The sequence below is a fragment of the Marmota marmota genome, unplaced genomic scaffold (genome assembly GCF_001458135.2).
Source record: "Marmota marmota marmota unplaced genomic scaffold, marMar, whole genome shotgun sequence".
NCBI lineage: Eukaryota > Metazoa > Chordata > Mammalia > Rodentia > Sciuridae > Marmota > Marmota marmota.
The window spans coordinates 19,532,665-19,541,965 of NW_026000241.1; the positions used below are offsets into that span (position 1 = coordinate 19,532,665).

General features: G+C 37.5%; 1 protein-coding gene across 6 annotated transcripts in view; it reads right to left on the bottom strand.

The window, feature by feature from the left end:
• Window positions 1-9,301, bottom strand: part of Fbxl2 (F-box and leucine rich repeat protein 2) — a 95,331-nt gene that overhangs the window by 85,860 nt on the left and 170 nt on the right. The window lies entirely within an intron of this gene.

The window sequence follows — 9,301 nt, forward strand, 5'->3', positions numbered from 1 at the left end:
ATTTAATTTTAAAATTTTATTTTATTTTTTTACTACAAAGCTACAGCAAGGAACTGAGACTCTGTAGTACTGGCATAAGGATCAATACATCAACTGAATAAAGAGTCTAAAAATAAACTCCTACATTTGTGGGAAATTAATTTAAATGGTGAATAGAATAGTCTTTTTAAGAAATGGTGCCAAGCCAACTAGATACCCACATGCAAAACAATGAAGTTGGACTCCTTCCTGAATCACACACACACAAAAAAAATTAACTCAATATGCATCAGAGGCCTTAATAAATAGAGCTAAAACTCTAATCCTTAGGAGAAAACACTGGCATAAAACTTTGAGTTGCTAGATTATGCAAAGCTTTCATAAATGTTATCATACCCAAAGGACATAATCTGAAGATAGATTGTTGGACATCAAAATTTAAAACCTTTGTTCTTCAAAGGGTATCAAGGTAGCAAAAAGAGCACAGAAAGTGAAAAGAAATCACACAAAATAGGAAAAAAAATCGCTGATCATATGTATGATAAGGTATCTATACCTAGAATATTTAAAGAACTCCTATACCTCAACAATAAAAAGACAACCCAATTGAAAGATGAGCAAAGATTCCAAATCAACAATTCTGCAAAGAAGGTATCTAAATGGTCAATACTCACAGAAGATGTTCAGTATCATTCATCATTAGGCAAGTGTAAGTCAAAGCCACAACAAGATACTTCACATCCATGTGAATAAATAAAATTAAACAGACAGATACTAAGTAATGGCAAGATGTGGAGAAACACCAGCCCTCATACACTGCCGATGAGAATGTAAAATGATGTCGCCTTTGGAAAACAATCTGAGAGCTCCACAGAGGTTAAGGATTGTGACTGTAGCTCAGTGGTAGAGCACTTGCCTAGCATGTATGAGGTCCTATGTGGTGGTAGTGGTAGTGGTGGGAAGAGAAGGAGAAGAGAGAGGAAAGGAGAGAAGGAGTGGAAGAGGGAAGGGAAGAAGGAAGAAAGAAGAGATTAAACACTGTATTGCTGTAAGACCCAGTTATCAGTTATTCTATTTGCAAATAACACTTGAACTTGTATGAGTAGGACAGTATCATTCATAATAGCCAAAAAGTAAAACAACCCAAACATCCATCAGCTGATGAATGTGTAAACAAAATGTGATAACCATACAACAGGATACTATTCAGCAATAAAATGAAATATTTATACATGTTAGGATAGGAATGAGTCTTGAAGACACTATGTTACTAAAAGAAAAGACACAAAGGTGACATATTATATGATTCCACTTACACTGAATGTCTAAAAAAGGTATATCCAGGGAGGCAAAAAGTGTAGTAGTAATTGCTTAGGACTGTGCAGTGAATACTAATGAATGGGTTGGCGTTATGAAAATGTTCTTGAATTAGACAGTTTTGATAGTCATACAATTTGTCAAATATACTAAAACTAATTTTTATATTTTAATTATGTGAAACTTATGGTATATGAGCAATATCTGCTATTTTTAATGGAAAAAATACACATTTCACCAAACTGCAGAAATGGAAATAGTGTTGTAAGTGGAACCCTATATTTGTCTTCCAATTTTTTTATTAGTTGTCCATGGACCTTTATGTATTTATATGCAGTGCTGAGAATCGAACCCAGTGCCTCATACATACTAGGCAAGCACTCTACCATGAGCTACAACCCCAGCCCCACTTATTTTCAAAGTAGTGTCACTGAGGACTCTTTATGGTGAGAGACTAGCATTTAATAAGTGCCTCCTGTATTCCAAGCTCTTGTAAGAACTGTTAGATGAACTAACTAAATTGTCTCAATTAATCTTTTCTAGGTCCTTGAAGTATAAAGTTATTGATTTGATGTCTTTCTTTCTTTCTTCTCTTTTAATGTAGGCATTCACAAGAATAAATTTCCCACTGAGCACTGCTTTCACAGAATCCCATGAGTTTGGACATGTTGTTTTTCATTTCCATTTCAAAGTATTTCCATTTTCTTTTTCTCACTGTTTCAGAGTAGTATTTAATTTCCAAATAAGCGGTGTTTTTCAGTTTTCCTTCTGCTTTTAATGTCTGGTTTCATTCTATCGTGGTTAATGAAGAGACTATATGTTTTCACACATTTATTGGCCATTTGTACTTCTCTTGAGAAGTGTCTATTCAGATCATCTGGCCATTCCCTGATTGGATTATCCATTTTTTTAAAAAAATATTTTTTTAGTTGTAGATGGACACAATACCTTTATTTTGTTTTGTTTATTTTTATGTGGTGCTAAGGATCGAACCCAGTGTCTCATGCATGCTAGACAAGTGCTTTACCACTGAGCCATAGTCCCTGCCCAGATTATTCATTTTTTATATTGAGATTTTTAAATATTTTGGATATTAATCTTCTGTCAGTTGACTACCTAGCAAAGATCTTCTTGCATTCTGTAGGTTGTTTCTTCACTGGTGATTGTTTTCTTTGCTGTGCAGAAGCTTTTTAATTTCATGTAATTCTATTTATCATTTCTTGCTTTTATTTCCTGAATTATTGGTGACCTAACCAGGAAATTGTTGCCTATGACAATTTCTTAAAGTGTTTTCCCTATGTTTTCTTCTAGTGGTTTCAAAGTTTCAGGTCTTCGGGGCTGGGGATGTGGCTCAAGCGGTTGCGCGCTCGCCTGGCATGCGTGCGGCCCGGGTTCGATCCTCAGCACCACATACAAACAAAGATTCTGTGTCCGCCAAAAACTAAAAAAAAAAAAATAAAAAGTTTCAGGTCTTCCACTAGAGTCTTTGATCCACTTTTTAGTTGATTTTTATGTAAGCTGAGAGGGTTCGAGTTTCAATCTTCTATGAATGAATGTCCAGTTTTCTCAGCACCATTTGTTGAAGTGGTTGTTCTATTCCAATACATGTTTTTGGCACCTTTGTTGAGAATCAGTTGGCTGAAGATGTATGATTTATTTCTGAGTCCTCTACACTGTTCTGTTGGTCAACATGCTTGTTTGTAGGCCAAAGCCATCCTGTTTTTGTCACAATGGCTCTGTAGTGTGTTTTAAAATCAAGTACTGGGATGTCTCCAGTATTGATCTTTTTGTTCAGTATTGCTTTGGCTATTCAGAAACTTTTGTTTTTCCATATAAATTTTAGGATCTCTTTTTAGTTCTATGAAGAATGTCACTGGTATTTTCATGGGAATTATACTGAATCTATCAACTACTTTGGGTAGTATGGCCATTTTAACAATATTAATTCTATGAACATGGGAATTCAGAAAGGGAACTTTTTAAAAGGTCCCTCTCATCCACATATTTACTCTTCCTGGTACAAGTCATTATTTCCTTTAGATCTGAGGTTCCTTTATCATTACTTTGCTTCAACACAATTTCTTTAAGCATTTCTTATGATAAAAAGCCTGGTATAGAAAACTGTCTTTGCTTTTGCCTATCAGAAAAAAAAAATTTTTTTAGGACTGGGAATGAAACCCATTCCCATGCACATGCAAGGCAAGTGCCCTACCACTGAACTACATCTCCAGCCCTTATTTTGAGACAGGCTCTAAGTTGCCCAGGCTGGCCTCAAACTTGTGATCCTCCTGTCTTAGCTTCCTAAGTAGCAGGTATTTGCCACCACGCCCTGCTTCTCATTTGTTTTAAATATAGAATTCCAGGTTACATTTGCTTTTTAAAAGCACTACTTTAAAAAGTTATTCCATTGTCCTCTGCTATAGTTTGGCTGTTCAATGTTCCCCACAGATCCATGTGTTAAAGGCTTGATCCCCAGACTAGATTTTTTGGGAGGCAGGGTCTTTAAGAGATCCTTAGGATATACCCTCAAATGGGATTATGGGACTCCAGCTCATCATCTTTTTTTTTTTTTTCTTTTTACTTCCTGGCTGATGAGTGGAGTCATTTGCTCTGACACTTGCTCTCATCATGATGTACCATCCTTGTCAGAGGCCCAAAGTCATAAGGTCCCTCAATCTTGAACTAGAAACCCTAGAATCAGAAGCCAAAATGCCACAGGCACTTCATTATGGTGATAAAGAGCTAATTCATCCTCTGATGGGTACTGCTTCTGACAAGATGTCAATCATCAATATTATTGTTCCTTCATGTAATTTTTTAAGTTTTCTTTTATAAGAATCTTTGGTTTTTAAGAAATTTGACTACAATGTACCCAAGTGGGGTTTTTTTTGTGTGTGTGTGTATGTGCGTATGTTTATATGTTTATCCTGCTTGGGGTCTGATGACCTTATTGAATAAATCAAGATGTCTTCCCTTATTGTTAGCAATTTCTTGGCAATGACCTCACAAAATATTTCCTGTGTCCCTGGTCTCCCTCCTCTTTCTGAAACTAAGCATGTACATATCAGACAATTCAATATTGTCCCACAGATCTTAGATATAGATGATCTCTATTGACCTTTTCACAAGTTTCTGATGCTCTCTTCTGTTGTGTTCAATACATTACTAAGCTCATCAAAGAATTTTTCATTTCTAGCTTTTTCACTTGGTTCATTCCATCTTTTGCTGAAATTCTCTGTTTACCCATGTTGTTCAACATCTGGCCCATCACTGACTTTCTGTTATCTTTTTTCTTGCCTGACTAGGGGTCATATTTTTGTTTCTTTGTATGCCTCAATTTAGAGTATGGTTATGTAAAAGAATAGCAATTTGATTCCATAAAAAATAGCTCCTTCTTCAAATTATCTCTGTAAAAGCAGTTCCTTTTTCAACCTTCAGTAGTTGCCAGGGGAATGAAGGTAGAGGACGATGTACTTGAGCTGGGTTGAGAGATGTTGCTATGTTAGTTAGATTGAACTCATGAATAGCCTAAAATGATTGTAGGATGGAATCAGAATTACCTTCAGGAGAAGTTGGAATCCTGAGCACTGTTGAAATCACAGTTTTGGGGGTTTTGTTTGTTTTTGTATTGGGGATTAAACTCAAGGCCACTCAACCACTGAGCCACATCCCCAGCCCTATTTTGTATTTTATTTAGAGACAGAGTCTCACTGAGTTGCTTAGTGCCTTGCTTTTGCTGAGGCTGGCTTCAAACTAGGGATCCTCTTGCCTCAGCCTCCTGAGCTGATAGAATTATAGGCATGAGCCATCACGCCCAGCAAAACCACAGTTTTGAGCTTTACCATATAACTGCTAGCTCTCTGAATTGTGAGAGACCTACACCCCCTTCCTCCCATCTTCCTCTCTCCCTCCACATTCTTGCTACCAACTGAGGAGTTGTCTTTGCTCCCCAGTAGCACCATCTGTTTTATGTGTCTTGGGGAGATCTCTGCCTCTTACCCTGACTTTGCCTTCTGAAAGGCTACTGCCTTGTCCACAATAAAAACCTGAATAGCCATAGAGGAAATTTTATCAGTTCTCTTATTATGCCCTCAGCTTGTTATGCCTGGCAGCCCCAGCCTTATACTTTGTAAAGGTCTCTAGTGCCTCAAAGGGATTTTTAACCATTTTCCAGTCCTGCCTTCATCCTTCAGCAGGCACCATCCACCTCAGGGGGATCATTCTATGCTCTTTCTCTGCTCCCTGTCTCCAAACTCCTACACCCATTTACTCACTAAAGGCCCATGGGAAAGAGTTGGCAAGTAAGTACAGCTTTGATCAGTAGCTGACACTCCTCAGGATTCTTAACTGTCATTCCAGCCCACATGCAATCAATAAGTTTAGCTGACTTTTCTTTAACTGCAAGCCACATTCTTGCCTCAGGACATATGACTTGTGTCCTCTTCCAACTTGTTCTTTTGCCAGGCAGTCCCATGACATATCCTCTGCTGAGTATCACCTTATCAGGCCTCTTTTCCACTCTACATTAAAGACAGTTCCTCCCTCCCCTCACTCCCCTAGTTCCCTTTCTCTCTTACCTAGCTTTATTTTTCTCCAAAGCACTTTCACCACCTTATCAAATTGTTTATTATCTGTCTTCCTGTAATCAGAATGTAAGCTCAATGAGAGCATAGCCTTCTGTTCATCCTCTGCTGGATACCCACTGCCCAGAACTGAAACTAACACACAGTAGCACACAATAGTTATTGGATTAAAAAAAAAAACAGATAGCAGGGGAAAAATCAATGGAAATACAGTTATAGGACAGAACTGGGAAGCTTGGGTTTGAACCTTGATTCTGGGTCCACAAAATCTTTCCCAAGTGTCCTCTTCTGCTTACCTAGACTTCCCTGCTCCACCCCACCTCTCATAGCCACCCTAGAGGAAAATTAACATATAGATTCATCTGGCTTTTTGTGATCTATTAATAAGATCTCATCTTATTAATGTTCTCATACATGTTCTTTTAACTATACCATGTGATAGCAGAGACCAAAATGTTTGTAAATCCTGAATTAAGAAAATAACTTTAGGGGCTTGGGAATATAGCTTAGTGGTAGAGGATCACCTCACGTGCATGGGGTCCTGGGTTGCATCCCTAGCACAGAAAGAAATAAAATATCACTTTAATGTGAAAAACTACAATTAAATATTTTATTGTGAAGTCTTCCCTCAACACCTCTGACTAGTCCTTACTATAAATATAGAAAGGAAAATGCTGAAATAGGAGAAAAGTCTAAGTAGAAGGAATTAAAATGTGTTATATATTTCTAAAAATAGACATGCCTTAACAAATATTAAACAATAGCAAAACCTTAATGGTAACAAGGGATATGTTCCAATATATATTTTGTTCCAAGTGAATTAAAATGTAAGCAACAACTTGACTCCTGTTTGTAACAATTACAGAAGATAAAACTAAAATCTAAAAATTGTTAGGAAAAATCTCAGAAAATATTATTACTTATTTATAATGGGCACAATGTTGGGGATTGGGCCCATGGCCTCTTGTATGCTAGGCAGTGCTTCAAATTTTAAGCACTGTTTCATTCCCCACATCTGAAAGGTTTCATGTAAAACACTGTTTTATAATTCACCAAAAATAAATGCCAATTCCTGAACTTGAACTGAAGTTGACAGGAGAAACTCTAAGTGTTGTTACAGCCGTGAGTATGAATGCTGATCTAATCATATGTTTTCACTAATTTCTTTTCATTTCAACTTTGTAAGAGAGGAATGAAAAAGGTTAGGCATGCCTACTCTGCTCTACAACATCTAGCCCAATGCCAAAAAACCAAAATACAAATCATTCACAACTGCTCAACCTTAAAGTCTAAATAAAGAAAAATAACTTTCTTTTTTTGGTACCAGGGATTAAACCCACAGGCGCTTAACTACAGAGCAACATCCCCAGCCCTTTTTGTTTTTTATTTTGAGACAAGATCTTGCTAAGTTGCTGAGGTTGGCTTTCAACTTGTGATCCTCCTGCCTCAGCCTCTCGAAATGGTGGGATTACAGGCGTGTGCCACTGCACCTGCTAAGAAAACTAACTTCTTAAACATATATATGGCACATTAAAGAACATATGATGCATTATACATTACAGAACAATCCAATAATCACATAAGCAGATTCTAAAACAAACCACTTGCTTTTGAAACCTGGCTCAATTATCAGCTGAGTGACCTTGGCAAGTTACTTTAACTCTGTGTCTGTTTCCTCATCTCTAAAATGGAGAAACGGCATCTTCTTCCCAGGGCTGCTAAAGTTTGAGACATAAGGCACTTAAAAAATATCTCACCCAAAGAATATACACAAATATTGTCATTATTACTGAGGCAGTAGAAACAAATGAAATTTTCACTAATAAGTAGATTTCCAAAATTAATGTGCATAATCATTTATATCAACTGTTAAAGTGGCACATTTAGATTCAAGCATTTAATGAAGTAAATATAATCTCAAACAGTTTTAGGGACTACATAGGCAGCCTCTTCATCTCTCTCCCTCCAATACTAACCATTTCCTACCACAGAAACCTATGCATTTTATCAATCAATTTAATCCCTTCTATGAGTTACACTCTTCATGCTTAAAAATATACAGAAAGCAAAGCATTTCCAAGTTCAGTAAAACAACCGCTAGTACAAAAGTACTGTAGAACATTTTTATGGTAGAATACCTAAAGCTCTAAAATCCACAATAGTGAGTGAAGTAGACTGTGGGTCATATGGGAGGACTGGAAAAATAAAAGGAAAATAGAAACAGGAGGAATGTGAGACTTCACAAAGCTGGAAAAATTCAATTCCTAGATATTCTTCCTTTCTCCTTGTTTATAACTGCATGAGATTTTCTCACATACCACATAGAAGTAAATTGATACAATATTTTAAATGCTTAGATTTCTATAAAATTCACTTTCTGAAACTCTTGCCAGCTCCATTAATTCAAAAGAAACACAAAATGAAGATGTCATTACTGTTATTTGTGGGTGATGTTTTTTCCTGCTATCAACAGGCCACACTTGGAAGTTGTTTCTCCAGAGTCAAGAGAGGTACAGACTATCACTTTCTTTTACTAACACCCCTCTTAGTTATGGAAAAAAATAAAATAAATAAAAAGGTTATCTAGGGAAGGCCAACTGTGCTTGGGCAGTACCCTGCATCTCAGCTTATCAGCACTTCTACTAACCCTTGCAGATAAAAAGCAAATCTCCACCTAATCACTCATGGTAAAAGAAAAGGGAAAAACTGTTTCTTAAAATTAGGCATTTTCCTATTACCAATCCCCTTAAATATCCTACATCAAGGGCGTGTCCCCAAGAAGGAGGTCTAGTTCCTCTCTTCTTTTACACCACTTGGAGACCTCTGGCACGACCTCTGGCAATTCCCTGAAGCTTAGGCTTTCAAAAGAGCTTACTGGAGACAGGTGGTATGCCCACGATCTCTCAAGTTTATTGAGCAAAGGTAAAGACTTAAGACGTTTACAATGTGATAATTATGGATTAATTAAATCCCTTAGTGAGGGTGCTGCACTCAGGGGGAAAAAAAGCCTCCAGCTCAAGGTCCCCCCCCCCGCTTTTTTTTTTTTTTTTTTCACAAAACGAGAAGGGTCTCTCCAAAACTATAAATTTCCACATGCTAGAAAATCTATCAGAACGATAAATCTGAAAGAAATACATATTATGTGCCATTTATATAACTGCATAAAAATAAGACTAGAAGTACATAGCTTGCAATGTAAATAGAAATATATATAACATTCATATAGACTCTTTTTTTTTTTAACCACACCCTCTCTGTGTGGCTTCCCCGGCTCGCACGGGCCAAATAACGTCACGCCGGCGGGCCACGGGGTGGGGATCCGGGATGTGACCCAGACACCCAACGGCAGAGAACACAGCATCGCGGTGGCCCCGGCAGACAAGCGCTCGGCACCCCCAGGTCTCCCCCTCCCCGGGCCCGCC